The sequence below is a fragment of the Macaca thibetana genome, chromosome 4 (assembly GCF_024542745.1).
Source record: "Macaca thibetana thibetana isolate TM-01 chromosome 4, ASM2454274v1, whole genome shotgun sequence".
Lineage (NCBI taxonomy): Eukaryota > Metazoa > Chordata > Mammalia > Primates > Cercopithecidae > Macaca > Macaca thibetana.
The window spans coordinates 147,306,049-147,329,418 of record NC_065581.1 but is presented as its reverse complement, the minus strand read 5'-3'; the positions used below and the strand labels follow the sequence as shown (position 1 = coordinate 147,329,418).

At 36.7% G+C, this 23,370-nt stretch overlaps 1 protein-coding gene and 1 long non-coding RNA gene across 4 annotated transcripts in view; both read left to right on the top strand.

Moving 5' to 3' along the window:
• Nucleotides 1-8,556, top strand: part of LOC126952165 (uncharacterized) — a 43,742-nt gene extending 35,186 nt beyond the window's left edge. The window contains exons 4-6 of the long non-coding RNA XR_007724812.1: nucleotides 714-757; nucleotides 853-995; nucleotides 2,788-8,556. This is a non-coding gene — a long non-coding RNA (uncharacterized LOC126952165). The remainder of the gene's footprint in view (nucleotides 1-713; nucleotides 758-852; nucleotides 996-2,787) is intronic.
• SLC35F1 (solute carrier family 35 member F1) overlaps nucleotides 1-23,370 on the top strand; it is a 400,531-nt gene that overhangs the window by 127,368 nt on the left and 249,793 nt on the right. The gene's annotated exons all lie outside the window — the stretch shown is intronic.

Sequence of the window (23,370 nt, the reverse complement as noted above, 5' to 3'; positions counted from 1 at the left end):
CATAAGAAAACAGAATCATGCATTTCACTTTTCCATATGTTCCTTAGCAGTATACACATGATCTGTCCTAACAGGTACTCAATAAATATATATTGCAGAAGAAATAAAAATCAGTTTAAGATTGATGATTCTGTTTTACGAGTTGTTTAACTGTTCTTTGGGCTCCCCATGCACCAATATAATATTAAGTTTATTGGTTAAGTGCCAGCCTGGTTTTCTTGTGTCCACCTTTATTCTGGAGTTAGAAAGAATGTCTTAGCACCAAATCTCTCACAGAGAAGAGTTTTGAATTTATATTTTTTCTTAAATTGGATTTATATTTTTCTTAAATTGACTTTTTTTTTTTTTTTTTGCAGTTTATGTAATAGAAAGGGAAGGCATTTCATGGCATGTAAATGGTACCTTTTCAAGGCTTCATGTAGAAAAAAGGAGGGGCTATATCCATCTTATTTTCAACTGTTTACCTGGTATCTAGAGTTAGAATTGGTACATAGTAAAAGGTCAATACATATTTAACAGATGAGTGAGCTAATACAGATTTCCCCGTGTTTGTGTATTTCACTGGGCATTTTCATATGCCTGGGATGGGGAGTGTTAGACATATTCCCTCACACTCAATCATATTTAAATTCTAAAAGTACTTTAAATGTATTGTACACTTATGCACTTTTAGAAAATTTACCATTCTGACCTTTGTCAATTTTGCCAGGCAGGCAGTGTGAAGAAATGTTCTAAAGTTCTTTGCTCAGATCTACAGGTAAAATAAATTGTTTTTCTCTCCGCCACCATTTTCAAAATTGCTTTTAAATCAGGCCTTTTAGAGGAATCTGATTTTCCCTATTGTCTGTACAGGATGTGACCTATTCCCCTTGGTTTTGACAAGTCTGTGGTGATTACTGACAGAGGAAGGCAAAAGGGACTGCCAACAAATCTCTTGATTGAGCGGAATGCGGTGAACTGGCAGCACTTTACAGATGTGAGGATGCAACCTGCAGGTGCAGTCCAGTGCCTTGGGGTCGGGGGAGAAAGAACAGTGCAGCCCCAAAGCCAGTGCCTTCTTGGACCCTTCCCCCTTCAGTTTAGTCTACATACTTCTGGAACAGATGGCTTATTCAGGTTCTCATTTTGCCTATCATCCATAGGAACTATGGACTGCTTCCCCAATGTGGGGAACCTCTTCTACTGCACTGGAGTTTCATTCAAGGGCACTCATTCTTTCTGCAACCCTATCCCTGCCTGCCATCGTCCTTTCCTCCCACCTGGGCTTCCTGTCTTTCTTCCTGTGGTTAAGTAATTTTTTTTCCTCTCTCTCCATGTCTCTGAACTCTTGGCATCTGTTACATCTGCTTGAAATCATTCTCCAGGATTCTTCACTTTGGGTGGAGTTGCAGGGAGGGTGTTTCCTGAGGTATGCCTTCACTGGGGCCACCATGACTCAGAGGCTGTGACTGGGAGGCCCTGGAATCATTTCTGTTTTTCCCTGAGGTCCTTATGTCCAGGAACGAGGGGTCCAGCCTCAGAGTGGTCAGTTGCATAGCTAAATAGCCAAAATAATTACCAGGTAATAGCCAAAATAATTAAGAATTATTCCAGCCTTTTGAAGGGTTTTGAAGAGGAAAAAAAACGACATAGTCCATAGCTGCACTTACAAAATCTTCTTTCTCCTCCTGTCCACATGCCTCAAACTCCAAATGGCTGTCGTCTTGGATCCAATTGAACTCGGTTTACTGCTCAGCTTCCCACATTCTTTCCTAGCACTTCATCATGGCTCAGAATTAGCCTCTGTCTCTACAAGATGCAATCCTTCTAATTTAGGAAGGGGAGAGGGAATTAGAAACAATGGGAGAAAGGAAGTTTGGGAACACTCTTCCTGTGATAATTTTTGTACTATTATGTTACATAGTATGAAAATATATTTTAAATGCTTCAAAATGAAGTCTTACATATACTAGTAGGTATGATGATAAGTTTTTAAAATAAATTTAAAATTATTTTGATATAGCATTTCTTTCAAAGACAAAATACTAGCTTTTCAGGAAACAACTCCTTGTTTGACGAATGTATTCGTAAATAATTGACTTTGTGATGTCAGAATGGGTGAATTTTCACAATCTGGGATTGTATCTTCCATCAGAGGTTATATCAGCTGTAGTAAAGAGATTTTGAAATTAGACATGCTTTGCAACCAGAAAGGAAGAACATTTAACAAAGTGTTCCTAGGCTGTTAGCTATGAACATACTTGTCAGTTGCCAGAGTTAAGAGGGTCTCAGGTCAAGTTCACTAGATATATGCTGTTTATAGACAGGGAGGTCTCAAGGGCACAGCACAGAGCCTAGTTTATAGGAAGCTCTTGATGGATGATCTCTGAACTGAGCTGCTACAGAAGCTCTGAAGTCCAAAACTTTACTTTTGGACATTTATCTCCCACAGCTGTGTGTCTTAATTTCTGAACTTGCCTGTCACACTCCTTTCTCTTCCCAGTCACATGCACATAAAAGTCCTCGCAACTGATTCCTATGTATTTGAGATTTACTGGGGATCTTCTGCCTGTGCATCAGGGTGATTATGAGCTTCTGGAAGGAGGATGGAAGGGACAGTATCAAAATGCACAGGCCTACCCCAGAAGCTTAAATAGATCACCTTTTATACTTGCTTTTAGATGATGCTGATGAAGTTATCATAGTCATTTATTGTGGGGATGGGAGAAGGATGCTATGGTATTCTCACACGCTTTGGATGATTTTTCTCCTTTCTTTTACATTGTCACCATTTGTTTGTTTTTCCAGATACTGCTCATCTCTGGGTTGACCACAAGATCAGTTTGCTGATGAGGAAAGTAGGTGAACAGGCAGAATACCGTTTTTTCGTGGAATTGTGACTCAACCAGATGGATAGAAACCTGTTGTGTTGGAAAGTACACCAATTACTTACAGCCAAATACTTAATGTGCAAAGGCATTTAAAGAAATCTGTGAACGCTATCCGAAAATAATGCAAGGATCTATGGACATTTGTCCTTTTAGAAAGTGAACTGGCTTTTTAGGCGAAGTCTTACATCTTTAAAACTAGACCAAATGAATACCTTTTCATATACTATTCATTACCAAGTAAAATTTGGCTTATGTCTTAGATCTGCCCCTACTCAAAATTCAGTAACAGCAGTGGCATAACACCAATAAAGCTGTGATAGTGGCCAAAAATTCATGGTGCTGTAAAGCCAGTATCAGTTCTATTATTCAGGCTCCTTTACATACTTGTCTATTCTGTCTTTCTGAAAATAAGAAACAAATTAGATAATGCTTCAATGTGAGATTCATAATGTTGATACTTATTACTGAGTGCTCTTGCAAAGAGAAGCATGGAAATCTGGGTATGGGTTTTGAAATTGAACAGCTTGGGTTTGAGTTTCAGATCTAACACTTTACAGATCTGAGGTGAGTGTACATGAGTGTCTAAGGCTGTCTAGCTTCGGTTTCTTTATCTGAAAAACTAGGTTGATAGTAACCAGTCTCAAAGTTGTGAGAATTAAATGAGAAAATGTTTGTAAAGCTCCTAGGATAGTGTCTGGGATATTGCGAGCACTCCATATATGGTAACTATTATAAACATCAGTTCATTTCATCTTAACAACAACCCAGTGAGACAGGTAAAGCAGGAATTATTGTTATACCCATTGCTCAGACAAGAAAGCAAAGTCCCAGCAAGTTGAAGCTACTTGCCAAAAGTTACACAGTAATTTAAGTAGTGAAAATGGGACTCCAATCTGTTTTCTGACTAAAAATTCCCAATTCTATCATATATCAAGCTTGATTTTATCCACAGTTTACAATTACTGATAGATTTTTGATATAGAAAAAAAATTGTCTGATTTCATTGAGCCTGGAGACTCGGAAGTGTTTTCCTGAGCTTAGTATAAATCCAGGAAGAGACATACTCTCAGAGATTCCAATAATTATTACACACCTTTTGCTTCCAGCAGAATATACGAAGACAAGAAGCTAAGAATAAAAGAAAACTCTGTTTTGGTTACTGAAACTTTCTGCTGTTTCCTACCCCATCAATTCCAATTGATTGGTAGTTCTGTGGTAGATGTGTCAAGGTGGGATGTGGCAATTTTTATTCTGTCATTCTTATCTTCACAAATTTTAGGTACAAAGAATTTATAACATCCTTTCCAAGTTCAAAGGGAATGATGTTTGTAGACATAAAACCTAGTGCATTCCCCTCACAAATTTGGTGCCCTCAGAATAGGTTTTGAGCCCTTGAGTGATGGCTACAATTACTAAGTGTTTCTAGGGTATTAGGTTTTATTTGAAGCACTTGAACAATTTTAGTAGATACGAACTTTTTTTAGTCAGCTTTATACTACTGTGGATAAAACAATAATGTTGGTTGAGCCAACTTCTTAAAACATTTCTTCCAAGACTGAGCTGTGCCTCTTTGATAGCAAATGATTTTTCCCTGGACTTTATTAGAAAATACACATGTTGGCTGGGGTGGTGGCTCCCGCCTGTAATCCCAGCACTTTGGGAGGCCAAGGCAGGCAGATCACGAGGCCAGGAGATCGAGACCATCCTGACTAACACGGTGAAACCTCGTCTCTACCAAAAATACAAAAAATTAGCCGAGCGTGGTGGCGGGCGCCTGTAGTCCCAGCTACTCGGGAGGCTGAGGCAGGAGAATGGCGTGAACCCGGGAGGCGGAGCTTGCAGTGAGCCGAGATCGCGCCACTGCACTCCAGGCTGAGCAACAGAGCAAGACTCCATCTCCAAAAAAAAAAAAAAAAAAAAGAAGAAGAAGAAGAAGAAGAAGAAAGAAAATACACATGTTGATTTCCACTCTAACATCCATCTTTGTAATAACGAGAATTTACTTACCTTAGTGTCCTTATCTTTGGACAACTCTAGTAATCAAAATATAAAACTGGCACTGGAAATAATAGCAATAAACAAGATGGTAACTGTCTTCAAGGAATTTACTACTTAGTGGTGGCTGGGCATGTTGCGGGGCATGTAGGGGTGGATAAAGACAAAGAATTGAAAAAGTAAAACAAAACCAAAAAGCAAAATAGTATTACAGTGCAATAAGGGCAGTGACAGAAGAGCAGAGACAATGAAAGCCTAAAAGAGGAGTGGCTAACTTTGACTGTGAGAAGGAGGTGCAGGACCAGAGAAGAATTATTGAAGTGATAACTAAGGAAGAACAGAAACTATCCAGGCAAAGCAAAAAGGAGAGGAAGAGAGTTTTAGGCAGGGAGAGCAACATACTTAAAGGACTGGAGAGTGAGCACAGGGTTTGAGGAGCTGAAAGAAATTCCCAGTTGAATCCTAGGTGACAAGGGGAATGGGGACCAGCAGAAGCTGAAGAGGAAGGTGGGACCAGGTCAGGCCAGGTTTTGTTGTAAACCATATTTAAGGAACTTGACCTTCATCCTGAGAAGAGTGTGTAGACATTAAAGTAAGGATACTGTAGACAGAGCATGACTTCTGTCATCCGTTAGCTGTTGACCTTGACTGGAGAGATGGAGAGAGAACACAATGAGTAGAGGGCTCCTGGTAGCTGTAGGGTGGAGAAAACATCATAAGCTGATGAAATCCAGTGGAACTGCATGTTCTCCAGTGTGTAACTAACTTTAAAGATGAGTACATTGACATCTAGAAATTTATTCCTCTTCTGCTATCAAATAAAGTTATACAAAAATTGTACATACTTCATTAAAGGACATATGTTAAGAATTTGTGCATCCTCTCCTGCTAACTGACAGGTGTAGGAAATGGAAAAAAAAAAAGAATTTCTGCATTTTAGATTTAAAATTTACTTCCAAGTCAGTTTCCTAGTTATCTGCATTGTCGACTTTTACCATTTATCAAGCATTGTCTTTAAGTGTTGTACCTATTTAATTATCTCTTAGAAACATGGTATTTAATTTTCTAAAAAAGAAGCTCAAAGTATATTTCCTTTTGTTCCTTTGTTCAGTATGCATTGATTCTTACCAAGTACCCATTGTGGAGGCAGCTCTCGACAGATTTGCACTTGACTATTGCTTGGTACCTCACTGAATAATTGAGTAATTTTCTAATTACATGTTGCAGTGAGAGTGATGCTTGCATGCTACTTTTTCAAAAAGATAAATAAAAGAATTTTCTAAATATTATAGTCAGAAGAAAAATAAATTAATCATAATTACAAGTTTGCCATTCACTTACCATATATTCATCACTGTGCAAGTCTTTGGGTGAGGGTGGGGTTATGAAAACATGTAAAATAAATAATACTTACTCCCTAGAAATTCACAATATTGGTGAGGAACCAGAACATATGTGGAAAAAAAAGGAGGATAATACAAGGAAAATATTATTAGGAACTCAGAGTTATGGTTGAAATTACAAAGTGCAAGAAAGATGAAAAGGAGGATCTCAGTATTAGCCAGAATAATCAAGTAAGTTTTCTTGCAGGAGGGATGCTGGAGCTCAGCTTGCAAGCTGACTTTGGATTTTAATGGCTTGTCTTGCTGGGGAAGGATTTATGGGTGAAAATTATTCTGTTGCTTAATACAGTGCCGGAAGAACCAGAGTGCTGGTCAGGAACTGCATGACCTCAGTTCCTTCCCATATAGGTCCAAGCCCTAATGTCACTGCTTTGCATGAGTCATGTTCCAAACTACCTTCCATGTCTTATCAAGACCCCATCACTCCAGGGCTTGTCTCCAACCAATGTGCCATGGTTCATGGTTAGAGGTGGTAAATGCTGGGTCTTCTCATCTCACACTTCTCCTTAGGCTGTTAGTCTAGTAGAGAATGCCCTTTCTACTCCAGATATGATGGTCAAAAATAACAACCTGTAGCCACCCCTTCCCAACTGCTCCTTACCTAAAACCATTTGGTAGTAAACATCATCTATAAACAACTCATTACGTAAAAAGAAACTTTTTCTTCCCCAGGTGTCGTTCACATACAGTCTCAAACCACTAAAAGAATTTAAAAAGCAAGAATTCCCTAAATGCTAATAGGTGACTGAGAAAGTGAAGCAATCTTTGACCCTGAATGTGTACTTTCCTTGACACTTTGCCTCATTTTCTGATACGTCAATAAGTGCAGTACCTAGTTCCTATTGCACAAAGACAAAGCAACTTATGGATAGGAATATCCTTGAAAAGGTGAATTTAAAAGAGTCTTAAAAATGTAATATATTCAAGTGGAAACCAGCACAGAATTTTAACTGAATTACTAGTTAGCATTATCAGATATTATCACCTTCTTTTCAAATCACTTTCATGTCTGACCAGTGAGAAAAGCAAAAATAAAGTTTAAGGAAAAAACGTGTCATCAATTAAGTATACCAATTTCTATATATTATTGCTACGCATTTTTTCCTAAATTAAGTGAAAAGTTGTTTAGTTGTGGAAAAAAAACCTGAGGACCTAATTATGTTATTTTCATCATGGGACAAAAATTAGAATTTTATGAGAGAATAGTTAATTCTAGGTTAACACAAAATATTAATGAGTATTTTTTTCTGGAAAATGTAGAGTTTCTTTCCCTATTATGTAATTGCAATAGGGTTCTCAGGAGCTAAACATTTACATGAGATTGTTCTTTCCATAAACTGTCTGTTATGTTCAAAGAATGTTTGTCCTGTTCTCAAAGCCCCTTGTCTATATCAGTGGTGCATAAAAATAGTTATCATTAGGCTGAGACGGGCGGATCACGAGGTCAGGAGATCGAGACCGTCCTGGCTAACACGGTGAAACCCCGTCTCTACTAAAATACAAAAAAAATTAGCCGGGCGAGGTGGCGGGCGCCTGTACTCCCAGCTACTCGGGAGGCTGAGGCAGGAGAATGGCGTGAACCCGGGAGGCGGAGCTTGCAGTGAGCTGAGATCCGGCCACTGCACTCCAGCCTGGGCAACAGAGCCAGAATCCGTCTCAAAAAAAAAAAAATAGTTATCATTAACTTTGATGTGGTGTTCCAGGTTGATCAGGCAGTGTAAAGGATTTGCATCAATATTGTGAGGAGCCTCATTTTGAAAAAAAAAAAAAAAATCTGGTAAGGAAATTTACCTAAAGAAAAAGATTTTGTTTAAGGGCTCCAAATTAAATGAAATGTTGATAATTTCAGATTTTTTAGGAATTAGAAATCCAGTTTATGAAATTCCACTGCTCTCTGGCACTCCAAAGAGAGGATGTGTTACTTTGCTGCTTCTTAGGCATAGTAAGATTTAAGATGACTAGAAATCTGGATTATTGTCTAAAAATGAGGGTATGTGATAATAATTGTATAGAGAGCTAGGCCAGCACTTAGAATATCACAGAGATGAATAAGACAGACACCTGGCCTTAAGACCATAACTCAAATGTCCATGGAGGAAAAAATCTTATCTCCAATAATCTTAAATTGTAAAAATAGTATTATAACAATGTTAATACAGAAGGTCATTGAATAAACCCTCCCTAATCCTATTATCCTAATACATTTGATTACATATAAAAGTATTTTTTCGTATAGTCTTTGTCTCTCTCCACATGTTTATTTCACATAACTTAATATTTTTTTTTCACTTAATGGTCTATGGTGAACATTTCCCATATTGTTTTGATAGTGTTCATATTTGTAATTTTAAATGGTTGCATTATATCCTATTTGAAGCACTAACATTTACTTAAACATTTCCCTTTTTAGTGTTTTTATTTTTTGTACTGTAAATGTTTATTATGTAATAAACATTTTAATGTGCACATTATTTTTATGCCTGAGAGATTTTTAGGGTGAATTTTATAATTACTGGGTCAAAGAGCAAGAACACTTTTATGCTTCTGGATACATATTGCCATATTATGCTGCAAGGGTAAAATCTACTTTTTACGTTGTTATTAGCAGTATATTTCTGTTATGCCACTTTGATAAGACTGAAAATTTCCATTATTTTTTCTAATTTAACATATGCCGAATGGTACTTTATTGTTGTTTTAAAGTGCATTTCTTTGATAATTGGTAAGGCTGAAGATGTGTTTGTTGAATATTTGTTCTTTCTCTCATGATAATTACAACGTATTTTTTGGATTCTGATTTACATTAATTCATTTATCTGTTGGAGTCTTGATTTCTTTCTTGTGGTCATTATAACTTTTTGCAATTGGTTAGCAATGAGCAAGGCTTTTTGGGCAGAAGAAGCACTTTGTAGACAATAAGGCATTCAGAGAGAGGAAGCCCTGGGAACAGAATTTATTTGGCTGGGGTGAGAAGGCATAGTAATAAAATTCTCTGCCATAAATGTCTGTCCATTGTGCGAATGGAAATAAAAAAGATACTGTTTTAGTCATATATCATACTGCAGTTTCAGAATCCTTAAAGACTGTTTATTGATTGTATGATTGAAATATTTACTTTGGGATAAAATATAAAGGATATTTTCCATCTTAGAATATAATTCCCTGCTCTTGGCAAAATTACAAACTGGGATTGGAGAAAGGAGATCATTTTCAGGGTCTTGTATTCTCTATATGCCATTTTGGCAAAAAAGGTGATGTGGGATTGCGAGAGTTATTTCCTCACGTGTCTATGGTATTTCACATTACATTACCTATCACTTTCTTCCCTTTCTGACACGAACTCACCCTCCTTAGTTAGAACTGATGGGTTGCAGATTTAACATGCTGAAGGCTCTGTTTTCCTAACTGTTAGAGAGAAGCCTACTGCTGGGTTGATTGTGTGAGTCTCTCTCCCATTCTTTTCTTTTCTTTCTTTTTCTTTTTTCAAGACAGAGTCTCACTCTGTTTCCAGGCTGGAGGCAGTGGTGCAATATCAGCTCACTGCAACCTCCAACTCCCTGGTTCAGGTGATTCTCCTGCCTCAGCCTCCCGAGTAGCTAGGATTACAGGCACGCACCACCACACCCAGCTAATTTTTGTGTTTTTAGTAGCGACGGAGTTTCACCATGTTGGCCAGGATGGTCTTGATCTCCTGACCTCTTGATCGCCTGCCTCAACCTCCCAAAGTGCTGGGATTACAGGCGTGAGCCACCGTGCCCATCTTCTCATTCTTTTCGGTCAGTTGATGAATGTATTGGAGTATTGAAAGAATATTTGGCTATTAATATCTAGTTTAAATATTAGTAGCTGTTACTTCATCAGTGTTTGGGAATTTATTTGTTGTTAGATTCCACTTTAAATTTTGAATGGATACACACATTCTTGAGGATGTTATGTTTAAACAATAATTAAACATTAATAAGCATCTTAATGTAGTTGTATTTGGTTTATCAATGAGTCAGTGATTAAATATTTACAATACAGATATTGTTTTTGATTCTTGGCAAATTATTTTATTTAGTCAGGTTTTGATTTAAGGAACTTGGCTCTGGTAGTGTCATGAGCATTTGGAAGAAAAGCCTCTTTCTTGGCCTCTCATTATACTCACAAATAGAATTTTTCATTTTAAGAAGGGGCTTATTTTTAAAGTGGCAAATTATTTTGATTTTTCCAAGTTAATTTAGCAATCACAGCATAAATCAAAGAACTAGGCTAAAGCTCATAACTCAAACCTAATGGAGGAGTCTCTTTTCTCCTAAACCCAACCCCTAACCTCAGGATCTGCCATCACTGGGTTAACCAGATGAGAGCCCCATGAGGTCTACAAGCAGAAAAGCTGGAAGAAAAGGAGAAAGGCAAAGCTGACTCCAGAACTGCCCCCAGGAAAGGCCCAGAATGAGTTTTAACCCAACTGCAAGGAAGAAGTAGACGGGAGAGAGAGCCATGCTCACATGTGTAAGCTCCTACTACATTTAGTGATGAGCCTGGCCTTGTCAGTATCCTGGAACCAATCCAGTGAGATCAGCAACTCCTGCTCCCTGCTAGGAGGGCAAAGAAGTGTTGAGAAAAGGGACAGAGACTGGTATCCTCTGCCTGTAGTCTGCATTTCAGAAAGACAATTGTTGGTTATCTGTGCATCATCCATCTACCATTTAACACATTTATTTACCCTAGGTTTGGGTAATAAGTCTATGAACAAGACAGGTAGTTAAAACTGGAAATAGTCAATTGCTTATTTGAACCATTTGTGAAACTTTTCTAAGTGGTTGTGTTGCTTCAGATACTGTATAATCAGAAGTCATTATTTTTTCTTAAATCTCTTATCTCTAGCATATATTATTGTTAGGTTTATTTTATTGTTGAAATGCCCTTTGTTTAAAATATAGCTTAAAAGTATAAATTTGTATATCATTCTTTAAAATAATTTTGTTTATTTCATATCTTTTCAACAATAATATCCTTTTATTTTCATTAAAAATTAATGTTTTTTCTAAGAATTAAATCCTGACATAGTATAAGCAGATAAATACACATCTCAAAAGCAATGCTAGTCTCATAATATTTATTTGATATTTCAGATTAACATAAAAGAAGACTTTTTGATATTTTAATTCAATCGAACACAAATTCCCAGAGGAAGTCAGTCCCCTTCTATATTCTGGATAGTTCTTTGAAACTATAAATATGCAGCCCACACTAAATCAATCTATAAAGGCTTGATAGAGGCCAGACAGTTCTTCAACTCAAATCTGGTTGCCCTCTCAGGCAGACAAAATAACCACTGCCAACTCTATCATAATAAATGGTGAAGTTGATACCTTGTATTCTAGTTCGGTGAACCCAAGAATAGTGTGTTTTCAAGTGTGGAAGAGAAAAATGGGTTGTCTTTATACAAAGACTTTTTTATAGGCATTTCCATGAGTCTGATAATCATTATCTTGGTAATTAATGCCCCAGGATAGTAGGGAATTGGTCTTTATCTTATACCTGCTTTGCATTTGGGAAAACTAAGAAATAAAAAGGTTAAGAATGATTTGTCCTTGTTTTGATTATTAAACCATCTTGTTTGGCAGCGCTGACAAGTAGGAAAACTTTTTTCTTTTTACTTTGTCAATAATAGCTGCTTAAAAAGAACAAGCAAACAAAGATAGTAAGAAATTAGAGGTGAAAAGTGTTCTGGTCCTAATTTAGTTCTCCACATATAGATTTGGTAGTAATGAGATAATTGCATTTGGGAGTGATTACCTCTGCCCCGTGTAAATTTAAACTCCAGAGTCTATGAGAAGGATGTCTTTAAGGTTGCCATATCACATAAGCCATTTAGCGGAAGCAAATGAAGTTAAGCACTGAATTAGTTTGATTAGTGTTTGCTGCACTGTTGTACCAATGTCATGCTAGAGATGTTTACGACTTGCCATTCAAAAGCTTTGATATAGGCTTTAATAGTGAAATTAGATGGAAGTGCTGCACAAGCATGGGATCCTGCTTGGGCAGATACACACTTCTGCCAATCCCAGTCCCAGAAGATCCTTCTTTTTTTTTTTTTTTTTTTTTTTTGAGACGGAGTCTCGCTCTGTCACCCAGGCTGGAGTGCAGTGGCCGGATCTCAGCTCACTGCAAGCTCCGCCTCCTGGGTTTACGCCATTCTCCTGCCTCAGCCTCGATCCTTCTAATGGCCACAGTGACCTTGATGGCCCCAAGCAGGAGGAGGGGAGGCTGTGGAATTCAAATGATAACATTGAACAGTGAGATTCTTGCAGATGAGTTGTGTGGTGAAAATTGAAGAATTATAGTAAATTAAGCATCTGAGAAAGTATAGTAAAAAGAAAAAAAATCTCTTTCTAATTTGATAAGAGATTAATCTGGCCAAAACGCTATTGTCTTAGTCTTTGGCCTTGATATTTGGGTTAATGAGGTTTTGAAGTGCACTAAGAGGTTGCTATGGTGGGAGTAAAATACTGGAAAAATCCTGATTTATCAAAAGATTCTGGGAAAAATCAAGAGTGGAAGAGGTCTGGTTTTTGTCTCCAATATATTGTGTTCGTGGAACAAGTTTGTGATTTTTCATAGTAAAATCTTTGAGAAATGAAGACAACTGGTTCCTAGAGAAGGAAAAGACATTTGAGGAATGGATTTCTGTTGTGTAGAGACAGAACGCTTGTGGAAGACAACTTCCTTTGCTAAATGTGTGGAAATTTTCAGATTAAAAGGCAGGCAGGGACATTTGGGGAGGGTGAGGGATGAGATTATTCAGCAGCAGGAGATATTCCTTCCTTTGAGGGGCTAGGAAAGCATCCATGCATTTTCCTGTCATATCTTGGTGAGGTTGGTACAGGGAAAATTGTCCCCTGGGGTGAGGGAAGAAAGTAATTCAATATCTATTATTCTATTTATCTTTTTAATGTATTTTTAATAAATATATTGGCACATATTTATACACATACAACGTAGGAATAAATGCATAGAATATGAGGGGGTGATGTTCAACTTTTTTAAGCTACTATGGTAAAAATATCTAAAAATTTTGGATTTTTAGATTTCTCTTTCCTCTAGTAACTCAGCCTGGCCTCTCTGAAAATAATCCATAAACTAGAAACCCAAGGAACTGGTTTGTTCTCATATAGCACCTGTGAATCTTGTAAATTGTTGTTTTAACTTAGGAACTAATCTTATTTCTGTCTTATTTCCAGACATTTGTTTTTCAGAGTCCCTATTTCCTCATTTCTATTTTTAATCCCATTGCTCTGTATGCCTTTCTGTATACCACCTTGAGATTTTTATAGAACAAAGTGGGAAATATAAATAAAGTTAAAAGTGGTTAGAGAATACATTATTCATCAAGCTCTTAGGACTTTCCAAAGCAGCTTCATAGCTCTAGGATCTCTAGGTAGCTTGAAATAGTCAGCTTATTTAAAGTGCTATTTTTCTTGATAATTATGTTTTTCTTTCTAATAAATTTTGCTGTTTTTCTGTTGTCTTCTGATATTATAATAAGTTGGAATTGTGAGAATAGTTCTTAAAATAGAATGTGATTCTTTTTCTATAATAAGATCTGCTTTAATTTAGTCTCAATACAATGAAAATATAATGGAAGTTTCAACTTCAGAACATAGAATCTGGAGAAATTTGCTGTCAGTAGCAAGATGCAATTCATAACCTTTTCAAGATATAACAAAACATTTCATTTTCTACTGAAATTATTTGTGGGGCTTTAAAAATATTCTCTGATAATAAAAGGTGTCACAAAGCTAACCTCAGCAAGATGATTTTATTGCATTTCATCATTTTCAGAATAATTTAATTAGTTATTCAGGATATGGAAAGGCATACACCACAGTATTTAATTATTAAGGCCAGTAAAAATGCATTCCACACATTTGAGTTACTTCTTGTATTCACTGCAACAGAACAGATAATGCACCTTAGCTGGTAATTTTCTCAACCTTGGATTTTCTTACAAAAAAAACTAAATCTCACATTATGTTATTCAGTACACTGAGTTCATGTAGACGAATGGCTTCTGTATTGTGTCAACTACAACTTCCCACCCTAACCCAGTTCATGCCTGGGTTGCACAAAGGGGAAAATGGCAGAAGAATACAATTTAAGAAAGATTGATTTGGTGGGCTATCACCCTGTAAATTGTCATAAAATGCTAAGGTAAGCTTTCTTTTCTATATTCTTTTCAAGAAGTTACCCTTTTTAAGTAGATTGGGATCTTAAGGTAAATGCCAAGTTGGTTAGATTCCAAGATGCTATATCAGTCAGTACAAACCAGGTTATGTTGTGGTAACAAACAATTCCAAAACCTCAGTGGCTTACAATGACCATGTTTATATCTTGCCCACTTTACATGTCCATTGCAAGTTGGCATCATAGTTTCTGAGAAACCTGGGTGTCGGAAGTACCATCACCACCTATGACTTCACAATTCCTGAGGCAGGGAAAAAGAGTCATGGACAGTCATGTGCTGATTCTAAAAGATGGAAGCAAAATTCACCACTTCCACTTATGGCCACACTGCTTTCAAGGAAACAGAGAATCTCAGAATTTTACCACATGCCCAGAGCAAGAGATCCAGTATTTGTAAACAGTCCTAAACACAATCATGGAGGCCACTGATTGAAAACTCTGCTACTGATCTAATGATACCATTTTTAGAGAGGTAGGAGAAGAAACACTATACAACATTATGTACCCATAGTGTTTATAAAGTGTGCTTTAGGGCTATGTATTAGAAATAAGTGTGGTTTATATCTTCAAAGGGAAGTTAAGTATATAATTATATGAAGCCAGATAATGCTGTCTAATTAAAGAGAAAATATCTTCTATTATAAAGATCAAAGCCACATAACAAGCAAGGAAAAACATGGACTTTAGCACCAGACTTGAGCTTTCCTGTGCTTACTTCTCCTTAGTAGCCTCTTTAGGTCTGTAAACAGGCAACAATATTTTTACCATTGGCTTATTGTGAGGACTAATAGATGCCAAACATAAAGTGCCTGCTACATAGTAGGCACTTGATTAATGATAATAATTATCAGAACACTTTAATCTACAAAGTATTATGCTTCAACATAGTATACATGTAGCTAGGTATTTAGTGAATGAGTGTGACCATATATGACAAGTTTTTATTCCTAGCAAATGTAAATTTGAGTCTACATCTGATGTCATTTAAATATGTATATGAATATGTTAATTCAATACTATTATATTTTTTCAAATGATTAAAATTATCTCTTTATCACTACACAAAGGATACTCACATTTTTGTTGGGTTTGTTATTTTGTAGTGTTTGTTGTTAGTTATCATCTAGATTTTTCTCTAAAACATTCAGAAACCTCAAATATTAGGTTCACTTGGTGAGATGTGGCCATTTTAATAAGCACAAGTATAGAACCAGAAAATACAAAATGTCTGAGTGAATGAATGAATGAGTCATTAAAAAACTAAATTTTTTCTGAAATAGGACACAACTCTGTATTATTTTGTCAGCCTGAATGGAAGATATTTAGTAAAGCAGGAACAATATGTTAGCTAACACGCTTTGACTCATTTAATCCTCAGACAGGGCTGCTCTTTTACACATTCTACAGGTGTGGACATTGAGGCTCAGACAAATTAAATAGCTTGTCCATAGTTGCCCAAAGATTAAGAGTAGAGCCAAGATGAAAGCCACACAGTGTGGTCCTAAAGCCAAGCTCAGGCACCATAGCCCAGCCACTCACTCATTCAACTGTTCATTCATTTATTTTCATTTTCTTTTTCTCTCTAGTAAAATTTTTGTGTTTCACAATTCCAAATGTATCTTGGAATATGTAATTCCAAGAGAATCCTCTTGATAAACTTATTGACAAGTTCTGGCCAAGTGACACTCATAGGATAGGCAGTCATTAGTAGTTTCAACTGCCTTCCTGTACTAAGGTGAACATAAAAAGGAGCAGAATGGACTATCCATTCCCCAGAGAGGCTGGAAGCCACCACCATGGACTTGAAATTGCTTTTTACATGCATCAATTGAAATGGCCTCCGCATAGCAATTAGATTTAATGAATGGAAGCTGCTGATAACTAAAACAGGCTGCCAGACCTTCTGTTGGTTAGTTTTAGAGGAAATAGATTGTACAACCTATTTGGCCTCAATTCCTGTCCTTCTAAAATTGCTTTTTCATGATGGATTTTTCTTTTCTTTCTGAATTAGAAAATTAGAATGAACTAAAGATTGTTTACTTGATAGCATCAAACACACACTCTCATTATAAAACTAGATATATGATTATCAGACAACCTATTAAATATAGATATAGGTATAAACATGCTACACTTATGTGTATATATATGTTTGGTATCTTCTTATATGTTTTCATCTAGCTGTACATATGACTTGGGACTTCTCATCACAGTTTAAACCAGCAGTCCCCAACCTTTGTGGCACCAGGGACTGGTTTTATGGAAGACAGTTTTTCATGGACCAGGCTGGGGATAGTTTCGGGATGAAACTGTTCCACTTCAGATCATCAGGCATTAGTTAGATTCTCATAAGGAGCACGCAACCTAGATCCTTCACTTGTGCAGTTCACAATAGGGTTTGCACTCCTATGAGAATCTAATGCTGCCCCTGATCTGAGAGGAGATGGAGCTCACATGGAAATGCTCACTTGCCTGCCACTCACCTGTGGAGCCTGGTTCCTGACAGGCCATGGACTGGTCCCGATCTGACAGTTGGAGACCCTTGGCTTAAACCATAGTTGGGCTGTAGTTTTATCCATATTCCAGTGGATTCCTATTTTTTTTTTATTTTTAGAAAAAAATGATTAGAAGTAAAGAATTCATATATACAACATTCGGGGTGTTTTTTGATAACTGAGCTGCCTACCAGTTTGTCTGCAGAATCTGTCATTCTGGGAAGGTGCCCAAACTTCAATTAAAAGAAATTTAATGTTACAAGAAAGCAAACCTGTTGCTATCATTTTTTTCTGAGGTCACATATTTTCAAAATGAGATCTAAAAAGATTAAATTGTCCTTTAAGATGCCTTGTATTTGCATCTATTTCAAATTATTTCTTTTTTATCTGATTTTTTAAAATTTTGTGGCTACATAGTAGGTATGTAGATTTATGGGGTACATGAGGTATTTTGATACAGGCATGCAATGCATAATAATCACATCATGGAGAATGGGGTATCCATCCCCTCAAGCATTTATCCTTTTTGTTACAAATAATCCAATTACATTAAGTTATTATTGCAACAAAATGCTGAACTGACTGCACTAAGCTGAACAGAATGTTTCCTTTTAAAAATAATGGTAACAGAGTCTTTAAAACCCTTTTTGTTTTTCTAATAAGAAAATAAGAATGAGATTTTTTTAGTACAATACATGAAAATATGTAATTTTAAACCAAACACAGTTCTATATGAAAATATATGAAATATTGGAAAAAAAACCTTGCCTTATAAAAATCACATAAAAGATGTTCTGATTTTAATTAAGAGAGAAGTTGCTCGAGTTTAAATAATTGGATAAGAAGTGAAAATGAAAAACCAACTCCTAAAGTCTTACTACATAAATATTATTTGGCACTTTTCCTTAATTTTCTTAAAAATGAAATAGAACAAGATATAATTTTTAGGTGGTGAGTAGTATTTGCTTTTAAAGGCATTTTATTTGTCTCCTAATGCAGGAATTTTGGGGGTATGATATGTCAGATAATTCTGCATCTCACTTTTACATTATAGGAAAAAAGTAGCTAAGATTTGATGTCATGTGGTCACAAGAAGACTAGAAAGTTATTGTCTATAATCAGGAGAGAAGGGATCAATCTACCTAGGGTGAAAATTTCCATAAATTTACTTGTTTGTCTTATACCTTCCCATATATTGTTTGTATTGAATTTGTTATCAGATATCCACAGAAATATCCTAAATTTTTTTCACTGTAAATTTACAATGGAGTAAGATTTACCACTTCATTGTAGAGTTTTTTTAAACAAAGGCAAGAAAGTCTTTCTAGCAAGATTTTCTTTCTTTTCTGTGTATGCTACTGTCCTCACCTAGTCAGAGATGCCTCTCAAGACTCATCTCTGTGAATTTTCTATGGTTAAGTCACCAGATAAAGAGGCAAAGAGTCTGTAAGGGAAATTATACAATATTTTCAGTGCAATATTATGCAATGAAAAATGTATGCATTTTTTCTCTATTTTTATTGACATACTTTTCAGTTATTCAGTGTAAAAAAGAGTGATTGTTTCTGAAATTTAGAAATGGGTCAAAAACCATCTTCCACCCCCAATCCCCACCCATATCAAAGCTGGGTATACAAATGGGCACTGCATTCTCATACAGTGAGTCATTCTTCCTTTTCCTCAGTAATCACCAAGGATTGATTATTGGGAGTAACTGATGCGCATAACCATAATATTTTTAGATTTTACCCAGGAGTAGGAATCACAGTCTGGTGCTTCCAATATTGTTGATTTTACCCTGAAGAATTAGCCCGATTATGTTTTTAACAAACGCTTGAAAAAAAAAAAAAAACTCAAGTAATTTTGGAATAATTTTGTTGAAAATTTAGTATCAATTGTTTCGTTTTAAATTTAATTATAGTGAAGGTGTGGTAATGCACAGGGAGTGACATGATTAATCCTATAAAGAAAGTGCCTGCCTAGACTGCAGAAAGCAAACTGTATTAGTCCGTTTTCACACTGCTGATAAAGACATACCTGAGACTGGGCAATTTACAAAAGAAAGAGGTTTAATGGACTTAACAGTTTCACATGGCTGGGGAGGCCTCACAGTCATGGCAGAAGGCAAGGAGGAGCAAGTCACATCTTACATGGATGGCAGCAGGCAAAAAGAGAGCTTATGCAGGGAAACTCCCATTTTAAAAACCATCAGATCTTGTCAGACCTATTCACTATCGGGAGAACAGCACAGGAAAGACCTGCCCCCATGATTCAGTTACCTCCTACTGGGTCCCTCCCACAACATATGGGAATTCAGGATGAGATTTGGGTGGGGACACAGCCAAACTGTATCACAAACTGATAGTCTTAGTTCTTTTGCAGGCTGTGATCATTTTAATTTAATGACACTTGAGGAATTGGGAATTACTTTTACATCATATCCTGACGTATATAGTAGATTTTAGGTTCAAAACCACAGCACAATAGCCATCACACTTTGCAGCTCTCTTAGAATGGTCCCATGTGTTTGGTCAGAGCTGCTAAACAACTCTGCTCTATTTTGCAGGTAACAGGACAACTGAAAGTCAAATGTGAGCAAAACAAGTTGGACTTTGGTGGACTCAGTGGGTTCATAGTGGCTATTTCTATTGGGAAGTCTCAGATCTCCTTGGATTTTGTCAGAGACTTAGGGTGCTTAGATTTCAGACTTAATTTTCTATGAATACTAAATAATAAAGCCAAAATTCTGAACTTGTATTCTAAACTTTGTAGCAGCCAAGAGGAATTTATTACTTTCTGCATTATGCCATATGCATAACGGTTATCTGTGGTCATGCCTTTTCTCTCTTTCTAACTGCTAAGGGCTGCTATTTGTGTTTATTTTAATCTTCCTCAGTATCTTGTACTTACTAGCTGCTCCATATAAATCTGATGAATTGAACTACCCAAAACACAGGAAACCAATGCAAGGTTACACCCCCAATTGATATATTAGGGAACAATCCTACAGCTAATCTCCATAATTTGGGATGGAGGTGGTGAGGAAGGTCACCATAGATACCTGAATTAACTGGATTTATTCTGGAGAAGAATCTAAATTATTCCATGATCTTCCACTAGAGGTTGATAGTAGGGTACAAAGATACAGGAGTAAAATTCTGTGTCTCTAGCTTCTAGGTTAGTGTTGCATCCATTAATGTGATCACATGGAACTTCCCAGGTAGGCTGAGTAGAAAAAAAATCCTGCTGTTGGATATTTTAATGCAGGATAGTAAACTAAAAACATGAACTCATATCCGATAATCTATAATCTGGATTCTGCAAAAGCTAAGAGACACTCAAAGATAGACAGGGCTGAATTAATTTTTAACATGATTTTATAGACTTTTTTCCTCCACTGGTTTTTAGTGGCTGATGGACTTACTGTGTTGCCTATGTCAGGCATTCTGAATATAAAGTAGAAAACTGTAAAAATTTGAAGTGATAGATATCCCAATTACCCTGACGTGATCATTACACATTGTATACATGTACCAACATATCACATGTACCCCAAAAAGATGTACAACTATGACATATCAATTTTTTTAAAAAGCTACATAAAAAACTATAAAAATAAAGGTACTGCTATCGAAAAAAGAAAAGATTGGACTAGTTCTGTATTGGAAAATTTACATGAAGCTGGCTGAAAACTTTTCAGTGAATTAAATTTAATGCAATTTTGTTGTTATAATGCAGATTAATTTCACAAAGATTAGGTAATGATCTGTCACCATAGACTGTCTTAGATTAGTAAAATTATGCTGTTGATTTGAGCTACTCATTTTTGCATAATTTTTAAAGTAGATAAATCATCACTAGTATAATTGATGGCATTTCCCTTGCATATGATTTTATAACTATGTTCAAAGACTTTTTTACTTTCTAAAATATTTCAACTTACTTGTGTTTATTTTTTATTATATCTTATAGACAAGTGGCTACCAAAACATCATTCTTAGGACATCTGAATTAGATTCAGTTGGGGTGCTTGTTAAATATTAAGATTTACTGAATCAGAAATTGGGGACTGACTGGAGTTCTAGAACATGCACTTTTAACAAGCACCCTTTGAGATTTTTGTACAGAGTGTCACAGACATTGCAAATAATACATATTATTTAATCTTAGGAAAATACTTTTTTGTAACATTGGAATTTGGCTTATTTCTAATATTTAAATCGTTTAACTGCTGTGCAATTCAGTTGAAATATCAGAGTTACAGAATTGTCAAAAACCAAATCTCTATTATTTGATGTCAATAAAATGTTTAAGGTAAAAGACAAAATTATCTCCTTTAACACTGCTTTAAATGCAAGTGACAAGGAATTTCACGTGACCTCTGGGACCTGAAGGCATGCTCCAAGCTATAGTCAGTAAGAAGCGTCAGTCTTCAGTTGTACACCACAAGAAATGAATTCTGCTCACAACCTAAATGAGCTTGGAAGTAGATCCTTCCCTAGTTGAGCCCCCAGATAAGAATGCAGCCCAGCCAATCCCTTAACTGCAGCCTTGAAAGACTCTGAGTAGAGAATCCAGATAAACTATGCCTGGGCTCTTGATCCAAGGAAACTGTGAGATAATAAATGTGTGTTGTTTTAAGCTACTAAATTGTTTTGCAGCAAGAGAAAGACTAATACAAAAACCAAGGAATAGAGTTCAGGTAAACAGTGATCGCTTATCTAAGGCAGTAGTTCTTAAAATTTGGTAGCATAAAACCCAACCAAGCTATGCACTTAAAATGCTGATTATCAGACCATGACCCCTCACCCCGCCCCACTGAAAGTCAAATTCAGGTGAGTCTAACCAGATCCCAGGAAGTTTTACAAGCACCATAGGTGATTTTGGTGCACTGTTTAACATTGCTCTTTGAGAAACACTGAACTAGGGCTGCAACTAGTGACACAGAGGAGAGGCTCTAAAGCGGTGGAGTTCAAACATATTTTAAAAATAGAATTGTCACAATTTGTGCACAATTATTTGTGAAAGATAAGGGTGAAAAAGAATCATGGATCACTGCGCAATGGAATGTCTGATAAGGTCAGATAAGGTCATAAAATGCAAAGAAATGCAAGAGGAACTGCAGATTTTTTGGGGTAAAGTTGGGGAGGATATATTAAATTTGAGGCCCAGATAGGAATACAAATAGGTAGAACACAATTTAGAATTCAGGACTAGAGCAGAGAAATGGCTGGTGCTAGAGACGCAGATTAAGAGTCACCAGAGTTTAGGTTGAAACATGACTTGGAAGTAGGTGAAATTGCCCAGGGAGAGAGTCAGAGGGAAAAGAGAAAAGGTTGCAGAACGTAGCGCAAGAAAGTCCCATACTTAAGGGGTGGATAAAGGAAGAGCCACAAAAAAGAAGTGAAGGTGTTTAATGGTTAATAGTCTCAAATGATGATGAAAATTCAGATGGAATAAAAGCTAAATACAGGTGATTCAAACAGGTGATTCAAACAGGCAATTAGGTGATTTCAAGAGTAGGTGCAATGAACGGTGGGGGCTTAAATTAGATTAAAGCAGGACAACAAATGGACAGTGAGAAAGCAGAGGCAGGAAAGTATTGTGCAAACTTTAGCAAGCATCAGAATCACTGGGAGGGCTTGTTAAAACAGACTGCTGTGCCCCACTCCTGAGTGTCTGATTCAGTAGACCTGGGTGGGGACCAAGAATTTGCATTTCTAACAAGTTCACGGCTGTATTAGCTTTCTATAGCTGCTGTAACAAATTATCACAAACTCAGTAGCTTAAAACAACACAAATTTATTATCTAACGATTATGGAGGTCATGGGAGGCAGGTGATTCTCCAAAGGCCAGAGAACCTAGAGTCCTGATTTCTGAGGGGAGGAGAAGAAGGGCGTCCTAGCTCTAGAAGAGAGAGAGTGAATTCACATTTTTTCTGCCTTTTTGTTTTATTCGAGCCCTCAGTGTATTGGATGGTGCCCGCCCACAATGAGGGCAGATCTTCCCCACTCAGTCCCCAGACTCACCAGTCTCCTCCAGGAACACATTCACAGACACATCTAGAAATAATGCTTTACCAGCTATCGAGTATCCCTTAATGCAGTCAAGCTGGCACCTAAAATTAACCATCACAAAGAATAAAGTTAGAGCAGCAGCCGCAGTAGTTTCTATGAAGGTTAGACATGTGTAAGAAGAATACGATTTTTTTTCTTCTTTGTCTCAGGGAAAGTAGAGGAGGATCAGATAGGAAGAGGTGAGGACAGAGGTCTCAATCAACTCTCCCCTTGCTACCTAATCCCAGCTGGAGGAAACAAATGGTTTTTCATTTTAACCCTTTTCCAAAACTTGGCAAAAAGAGTCTGATCTTTGCC